We start from the raw sequence: 9,788 nt of genomic DNA, 5'->3' as shown, positions 1-9,788 counted from the left end.
CCCCCTCCTTTTTTACCACCCTCCCTAATCTTACTGAAACATCTGTAACCAGGAACCTCCAACAACCATTCCTGTCCCTCTTCTATCCACGTTTCCGTGATGGCCACAACATCGTAGTCCCAGGTACCGATTCACGCCTTAAGTTCACCCACCTTAATTCTGATACTCCTTGCATTGAAGTATACACACTTGAGCCCATCTCTGTGTCCGCAAGTACTCCCTGTCAGTGCTACCTTCTACACAGCGTCCCTCCATTCTTGGACATCCTGACAAACAGCTAGCCTATTTGCTGGACTACAAGTCCGGATCCCATCCCCCTGCCAAATTAGTTTTCTCGGACCCTGGCACCCGGGAGGCAACAAACCATCCGAGAGTCTCGCCCATGTCCACAGAACCGCCTGTCCGTCCCTCTAACTAAAGAGTCTCCTATAACGAGCGCTCTCCTCCTTTCCCCCTTTCCCTTCTGAGCCTCAGAGCCGGACCTCGTGTCAGAGACCCGGTCACTGCAGCATACCCCTGCTAGGCCTTCCCCCCGCCAACAGTATCCAAAGTGGTATACTTATTGTTGAGCGGAACGACCACAGGGGATCCCTGCAGTGCCTGCTTCCTCCCCTCCCCACCTCTAACTGTTACCCAGCTACCTCTGTTCTCTGGCGTAACCATGTCCCTGTAGCTTCTATCTATCATCCTCAGCCTCTTGAATAATCCTCAGTTCATCCAATTCCAGTTCCAGTTCCCTAACTCGCTCTGTGAGGAGCAGGATCTGACTGCATTTCCTGCAGATGAAGTCGGCAGGAGTATCGGTAGTCACCCCTACCTCAAACATCCTGCAGGAGGAACATTCCACTGCCTGCGCTGCCATTACTCTACACCTAGTCTCCAAAACAAGAACACTGAGTAGCTTACCTGTGGACTTTAAAGTTAGGTTCGAGGAGGACCATGGAAGGGAGGCCTACTATGTAGGGCCTGGGGTCTAGAACACACCCACTCAAATATCAATCACTTACCTTCCCGACTAGCTCTGCGCTTCAACTTCACTTCCGCCCAGCTCGCGCCGCTCTTTGCTGTGAAAAAGCAGACCCAAGGGGCAACTTTTTCACGCAGAAGGTGGTATGTGTATGAAATGAGCTGCCAGAGGAAGTGGTGGAGGCTGCTACAATTGCAGCATTTAAGAGGCATTTGCATGGGTATATGAATAGGAAGGGTTTGGAGGGATATGGGCCGGGTGCTGGCAGGTGGGGCTAGATCGGTTGGGATATCTGGTCCGCATGGATGGGTTGGACCGAAGGGCCTGTTTCCATGCTGTACACCTCCATGACTCTATAATAGGTGGATCTCAGGCCAGTTTCCTGTGCGGTACATGATTCTTTGTTGGGAAATGCAAGTCAGTACTGAACGATTGCAGTCTCACCCAGTTACCCGAAATCACAAAAAAAACGGATTAGAAATTTTGACTGACATATACTGGAGGAGCTGCAACCTCTTTCCAGCTGGGCAATATATCATTCGTTGGCGCAACTCCTTAGAACATTATAACGTGAACAATGATCAGGAGATTGAAGTAAAACAATGGAAAATCATTCAGAAATCCCAGTAGCTTCATAATATGAGCAAAGACAGCTTTTGTCAGAGAGGATCATTGGATCATCGATTGTGTCTCGACAAGTTGGTTTATTATCTGATGTATCTTTGCCTAAAAATATATAGCTCATGTCTTCTCATATATACAAGTATTTTAAAAAAGTTGGTATTCGAAGATATTTAAGATTAACTTTCAACTTGTTTAACACTCAAACACTTCACCTCTATTTAATAGTTACTTATTTATTTTTGCTCGTATCATTAAGGGTTGATACATTTCATGTCATTATTCCCTCCCAGCAACTTGAAGACAAACGGAGTTTGGAAATTTCTGTCTTTTAATCTAAATTGGGTTTGATCCTGCGTCCTGAAAAATGTAAAAGCACTATTGTTCTAATGTATCTTTCGTTCACAGTGATTCTTTTTATAAAACATTTCTGACCTATCCACCATCCTCAGTGCCATTTTTCTGAGAGGCACACAAGGCAATCCCAGAGGATACGTAACTGAAAACTGCCTTACCATGAGTCTGGCGTTGCATTCAGGTCAAACATGGCAAGATGGCAGTGCGGTATTACTCCGATGCGATTTGCTGAGCGGGTGCCTCAGCACTTTGCACTGTATTCACATGCTGAAAGCATCATCCTTAATACACCTTCTCTTCAAGGATTATTTGGATGTTAAGTTTGCGGTTGGAAGTGGGATCATTACTGTTTTGATCCTGAGTCAAAACAATGCTTTCCCTTCAATGATCCTGAATCTTGAATGTAAGATTTGAATCTGACAGATATTTACATATAAAGAAAAAATATGCAACCCAACTTCTGCTCCCATCACTAACAGAAACCCGCACGACATTATCCTAATGGTGTAGCTTGGTCAGAGGGAGCTTGCGATTTGCAAGATACAGGGTAAAACGTGAAAACTTAGTGGATCAGCTTTATTTTGGAGTTGATTCTGAAGAACGTGAGAAAAGCACATCTTTGATCTAAAGTTGCTGTTGGGTTATTTTCCCCAGTTTAGACTTTTGAGGCCGTCTGACCTTAACTTCAGCTTTACCTTAGTACGATGAGGGTGGAAGTGAGAGTAATGGAATCGTTCAACCCGAAATACCAGCAAAAGTTAAGCAAACACGTATCCCAGTATCATTTTTTTCCGACTAGAAATGGAAAGTGCGAAGTTTAGCATCATTCTGACTAAATCCATTATTGAGGTTTAATTTCTGAGGAATTGCTTCATAGAGTCAGAAATGCATACAACATGGACACAGACCCTTCAGTGCAATTAGTCGATGCCAAACACAATTCCAAACTTTAATAATCTCACCTGCCTGCTCCTGGCCCATATCACTCCAGACCTTTTGTATTCATGTACTTATACTTTTAAATGTTGTAACTGTGCTTGCATCTATCAAATTCTCAGGACAGTCATCCCACATGCTAACCAACCTCTGTGGAAAGAAAAGTGCCCCTAATGTCTTTTTTATATCTCTCTCCTCTCACTTTAAAAATATGCCTCCTAGTTTTGAAATTCCCCATCTTAGGGAATAGAAACCTACTATTAACCCAATCTACACTTCTCATGATTTTGTAAATCTCTACAAGGTCACCCGAAACCACCTACACTCCAGTGAAAAACATTCCAGGCTATACAGCTTTACATTATAACTCAAGCCTTCCATGCCGGACAACATCCTTGTAAATCTCTTCTGAACACTGTCTAGCTTAAAAATATGCATCAGGGCGACCAGAACTGGACACAATTCTCCAGAAGAGACTATACCCATTCATACTCAAACTCAACATGATTTCTCAACTCCTTTACATATTATGAACTTTTGGGCGTACCTTTAAGAGAGCAAAAATCAGCAGAATTAGCGGACATAGCACCAAGTGTTCTCAATAAGGCAACAATATAACACTCAGTCGAACAACTCAATTAGGTCATTGCCTGGAGACAAAAGCAAATTTGAATTCGGCTAATCAGTTTAAATTATACCCCGAGAAAATACCAATTTCCAATCAAGTTTGAATTGAGTATGATGACAATCCTAAAAGCTTATGACACAATCCAGTGCTTGGGGATATAAGACCAGGGAAAACTGAACAGTTGAGAGGAGAACTGCCAAGTCTTGGCATGTAACAGACTGCTTCAAAAAATATCTCTCTGAAAAGAGCCTTTTTGACCAGTAGCCTGTGACACAGAAATTCCTAACAAGGAGAAAAGAAGACACCAGAACATTCGAAGGCAAGAACCTAGAGCTGTGAATTGGCCAAGCTAAACTGCCCGTTGTGTTCAGTAAAGGGGTAAATGTAGGGAAATGGGTGGGTTGCGCTTCGGCGGGCCGGTGTGGACTTGTTGGGCCGAAGGGCGTGTTTCCACACTGTAAGTAATCGAATCTAATCTTTAAAAAGCTGTCTGGTGTTGAAAAAAGAAGTGTTGTTTTGTAAATCTTAATTGGGAGTTTTATTGGACTAGTATTACAGAAGGGAAGGTAAAAGATAAATTACAGAAAGAAATGGTTAGTTAATTATTCTCTGTTAGTTAAAAAAGTGGTTAGTTAATTATTCTCTGTTATACCTTAAGAAATAAAGTTGTTAATTTTACTTTACATAGTTCTTGGCCACTCGAAGTTTTACAGATTACTACACGGATAAATTATGATGTGTTGCTGATTTTAAATTTAGTAGGAGAATTTACCCTGTGTTGTAACTTAATCAAAGGACTGAACACTGAAGGCAAGCATCTAAATGCATTTAACTACCCCTAGTGATGCAAACTTCAATGAATTATGTACCTGATCCCACAGGTACCTCTGTTCTGCAATACCACCTAACGACCGAGCATTAATTGCATGAGTGTTGCCCCAGTTTGTTGTACCAAAATGCATAGCCTCGCATTTATCCAACTTGTACTCTATCTGTTATTTTTAGCGCATTGACCCATTTGATCAATTTTTAAAAATATTCTTTGTATTGAAAATGATTTGATACTGGAAGTACTTCAACACAGCAATTTTGGTAACCAGTAAGATTAAATTTCAGACAATGACAAACAATTATTCAGAGTGAAGATGATTTACACATATTGAGGAAGTGATTCTTCTCCTGATATATGTCTGATATTGATGAGTCACAGAAGGGTGTGATTGCATCGTGATTAGCGCTACTGCCTCACAGCATCAGGTACTCTGGTTCTGTCCCAGCCTTGGGTGACTGTTTGTATGGAGTTTGCAAATTCTCCCTCTGTCTGCGTGATGTTCCTCCCATAGTTCAAAATTATGCAGATTAAATGATTGGCTGTGCTAACGTGCCCAGAGATGTGCAGATTAGGCAGTTTAACTAAGTTACAGTGATAGTTTGGGTGTGGGTGCAAAGTCTTTTGGAGGTTTGGTACAAGGTGATCCGCCCAAAGACTGCATTGCAGACAATCTATGAGTCTGGTTAGCTTCATGCACAGTGGTTGTTCCATCTCAGTTGTTCCACATTTGCTTTTGATTTGTGACATTGATTAATTTTCTATTTGCATCTGACCATAAATCAAAAGTATTGCTAAGATAACAATCGAACGTTCTAAGATATTTAATAAACAGGTGACAATAAAGAAAGAAAACAGGATTTCCCTCTTTCCTGCAAAATATGCATCATGAATAATTCGTTCGGTGCTCTTTCCTTTATTGATTAGAACATTGCGGATAAGAGTTGAGAGGTTAACTTGCGGTTGTACAAGACATTGGTTAGGCTATTTTCGGATAATTGTGTTCAGTTATGGTCTCCCTTCCATCGAAACGATGTTGTGAAACGTGAAAAGGTTCAGAAAAGATTTACAAGGATGGTGCCATGGTTGGAAGGTTTGACCTATCGGGAGAGGCTGAATAGGGTGGGACTGTTCATCCCGAAACATCCGAGGCTTGGGGGTGAACTTATAATGTTTATAAAATCATGAGGAGCATGGATAGGGAAAATAGACAAGATCTTTTCTCAGGAATCGGGTCCCTAGAACTAGAGGGCAAATGTTTAGGGTGAGAAGGAAAATGTTTAAAATGGACCGCAGGGGCAGTTTTACAACACAGAGGTTTGTGCGTGTATAAAATGAGCTACCAGTGTAAGTGGGGGAGGCTGGTATAATTACAACATTTAAAGGACATCTAGATGGGTATCGGAATAGGAAGGGTTTGAAGGGATATGGGCCAAGTGCTGGCAGATGGGACTAAATTAATTTAAGGTATTTTGTCTGCATGGGCGAGTTGGACCGAAAAGTTTGTTTCCGTCCTGTACATTTGTGTCTTTATGATTCTATGCAGTGTCTGTAACATCTAATCACCTGAATTTATGGTAATTTCTTGGAGGAAAAAAATAATGTCTTATTTGTAAGTGTTTCAAGATAGCTAAGCATCTATTTCTGTCTGAACGGCAGTTAGTTTTAATGAAATTACTTCAGTGTGAGTTTCAATCCGACAATCTTTGAGAAAGGCAAATGACAAAGTTTGCCGCTCAACCAGAACTTATACCCCAGGCACGTTAATGAATGTGAATCTGCACAGTGGAATTAGGGTAGTGGCCTTGAGAGAGCAGAGGCATCCCATCCTCTCCGCCAAGCTCAGTTAAGCACATTCCCGTTGGAAAGTGAGTGTCAGCTCTGTTTACTCGCGGCTGGGAATCTCAAGGTGGGAAACATGGAAACAATTCTTAACCGGTTTTAAAAGTAAACCAAGACTCGATGGTATTATTCTATGTACAAAATGAATTTGAGTCATTCTTCGCGGATTCACAGAGCTGCTGTAGACAGTCGGAGCTTCCAATCGTCCTACAGAGACGGTGGGGCGTTGGAGTGGTGGGTGGGGATGTGGGTAGGGTTGTGGGGTGCGGGAGTCAAATGACGAAAATGCTCAGAATGCAAAGGGACCATTCGGGAACCAAAACTTTTATTAACCTGCACATGGGAAATATATATATTGACAGAATTTAAAGTAGGGGAATGCTTCAAATTCGATACAAACTGCTCATGGGGGTGCAGAATGTTTAACAAGAGCAATGTGAAATTTGAACTCTTCACAGAGACATTGATGTCGATCTATAAGCCCATTGCGTCTGCACCAGCCAAAAACACTTAACACAGAGCCTTGCACATCTTGGCAAGTATACATCTAAGTTCTTGTTAATTTTAATACGCAGGAGCGCTTCAACCATCTTTATAGGCAGTGAGTTACGGATTCCCATATACCTTCTGGTGAAAACATATTTTGTGTCAATTTTCTAAGGGTTTAGATGGTTATCTTCAATCCATGGCCCATGGTCTTTGACCCACGTTATTGCCACGCATCCCGCACTCATTGACCTTTGCTGCAAGGAAAATAACTCCAGTGCATCCAATCACAGTTCAATATTCACAGATTTCCGTAAGGTTACCACATAGAGATATTCTACCACATCAGAGGCGTCTGTTTGAATTGGCTTTTTGTGAACTCCACCACCTCCGCTCGCTCCACTTTCCATAATATATATTTAAGTATGCATTGCATTTCTTTCTGAAATGACGTTTCAATTTTTTTTCACTATCATTTAGGAAAGGCATTCCAGATCTTAACAACCAACTGTATAAAAGTAATAATACTCATTTCTTTTGTTTTTTTTTTGTAAACAATGATATCCAATTCGTGAGCTTTGGTTATCGACCCTCGTGCCAATGGAAAATGCTTCAAACTTTTGCCAGTGAGGTTATTTGTCGCAATTGCATTTTACGTTGAAGGAATTCTGGATTTCAAATTTGATTTTGTTAGATATCGGACAGAGGAAGGGAGTTCCCAATGAGAAGAAACATCAAAGGAACGGATGACAAGAGTTATGCCTCAGGCAGTTTCAATGACAGAAATGGAACACAGGCTTGGACAGGTCTGAAGGTTAATCTCTTACTTGGAGGGCGTATTACATGACCTGAAGAGTTGTTCCGAGTTGAATTCTAGAAGGCAAAGGGGATATGACAATCCATCCAATCAGTTGTGAATGGAAGTGTCATAGAATGCACCAAAAGTGTCTGAGCTGACAGGAGGGCAGTTCAGGGGATAATGCTTTTTGGAGCCAAATCCCACGTACACCATTTGTTTCCGGCCTCCTTCGTTCTCACTGTACGTCCTTTTTTTACGTTAAGGAGGGTCATGCAGCAATGAAAAGGAACCTACTGTTTCTTCTGTCTTTACTCCTTCTATGTCTGGTGCAGTTGGTGTGTTGAGAGTTCTGCTTTCCAGCAGAGCTGGGATGTGCTACTTATTTGCATTTTGAGATGGAGGTCCAGAGCTGGGAGGGAAAGGTGTTGGTGAGTGAAGTGCTGAGCATTTGACTTATCTTGCAAGATAGTGGCAAACACTTGATAAGAATGAAATCACTCAAAGGGAGGTGAACTGCTTTGAACAGTGTTACGTCTTTGTTTGCTGAAATGCCTAAATGGGGATTTTGAGGAGGAGAAGCTAAAGATCGATGCACAACAGTAAATCATAAGTCTAGTTGCTAACTATAAATGCATGAAAGCATGATCATTTCTCTGGAGGATTATCATTTGAATACATTATTTGTGCCAAAACATATTCAAATACTATCCACAGATTCCTGCAAACCTGGATGAGAAACCACTATTGATGATAATACAATCTTGGGATAAAATACTTAGTTTTTTTTTCGTTCTGACTGCTTAATCGTCAATGAGGTTTATTTATGATTGAGCTGATTTATACAACGCTGGTATAGATCCATAGGTGAAAGTGAGGACTGCTCCTCGAATGCTGCCTGACGTGCTATGCCTTTCCAGCACCATAATCTCGATTCTGGTAAGGATCCATAACTTCTTAGAGAAACCAAATTCTTACATACACATTGGCCTGCTTGAGATTAGCAAGAATTATGAACAAAAGGTCGAGAGAAGTGTTAGCAATTTAAAATAAAATATATCGCCTTCCTTTCAACAATGGTATCTTGCAAAATAAAAGCAAAGTGAGCCAGGAGCTGAATTGCGTATAAGGAATTGTTAATAAACGTATGTTAGGATGGACAGCTGAGAAGCAGAATGCATGATGCGCGTTTGTAGAAATTGGAAAAAGCTAAACAATACTTACACTACTGATAGAAATCTATGATGTGGAGATGTCAGCGTTGGACTGGAATGGACAAAGTCAGAAGCCTCATGACACCAGTTATAGTCCAACATGTTTGTTTGAAATCACAACTTTCTGAGTGCTGGCCATTCGTCAGTTGAAGTGGCCACAATCACTTGGCACACTTCATCTGACGAAGGAACAATACGCTGAAAGCATAGAATTCCACAGTACAGAAAAAGGCCCTTCAGTGGTTCAGCTGCATTTAGAATATTGTGTACAGTTCGGGTTGCCACATTACCAAAATAATGTGGACACTTTGGAGAGGGTGTAGAGAACGTTACCTGGAATGGAAGGTGCGAGCTATGAAGGGAGGTTGAGTAGGTTAGGTTTATTTCCGGTAGAAAATAGGAGATTGAGGGGGGACGTGATTGAGGTTTACAAAATCATGAAGGGTATAGACAGGGTGGATAGAGACAAGCTTTTTCCCAGGGTGAAGGATTAAATAACCAGAGGTCATACTTCCAAGGTGAGAGGTGGAAAGTTTAAGGGGGGATACACACGGCAAGTACTTCACACAAAGGGTGGTGGGCATTTGGAACGCATTGCCAACAGCGGTGGTAGAGGCAGGCACGGTAGATTAATTTAAGATGCATCTGGACAGATGCATGAGTAGGTGGGGAGCAGAGGGATACAAATGCTTAGGAATTGGGAAAAGGTTTAGACCGTACATTTGGATCGGCTAGGGCATGAAGGGCCGAAGGGCTTGTTCCTGGGCTGTAAATTATCTTTGTTCTCTTTCTTTGTTCTAGCCCATCGGATCCATGCCAATAAAATACAACTACCTTATTATTCCAATCCCATTTCCAGCACTTAGCTCAGAAATTTGTATGCCTTGGCATGGTAAGTGCATATCTAAATTCTTTGTTATGGACCAGCCAAACCCCCTGAAAATGCATTAAATGATCGTCCGAAAACTATTTTTTCTTACTTTAAACATAAATACAAGGTGTCGCTTACATTTTCAGTTCCAGGTGCTATTCAGTTAGTCATAATACCAGGTTTGTTGAAAAACATACTTTATTCTACCGTTCGAAGTTTTAAAAAAAGGCTTCACAAGTTG

General features: G+C 41.5%; 1 protein-coding gene across 4 annotated transcripts in view; it reads left to right on the top strand.

The window, feature by feature from the left end:
• Positions 1 to 9,788, top strand: part of LOC122541318 (netrin-G1-like) — a 910,622-nt gene that overhangs the window by 381,967 nt on the left and 518,867 nt on the right. The gene's annotated exons all lie outside the window — the stretch shown is intronic.

This window comes from Chiloscyllium plagiosum, chromosome 37, assembly GCF_004010195.1.
Source record: "Chiloscyllium plagiosum isolate BGI_BamShark_2017 chromosome 37, ASM401019v2, whole genome shotgun sequence".
Classification (NCBI taxonomy): Eukaryota; Metazoa; Chordata; class Chondrichthyes; order Orectolobiformes; family Hemiscylliidae; genus Chiloscyllium; species Chiloscyllium plagiosum.
The sequence above is the reverse complement of the archived record's forward strand: the minus strand, read 5'-3'. Positions and strand labels throughout refer to the sequence as shown.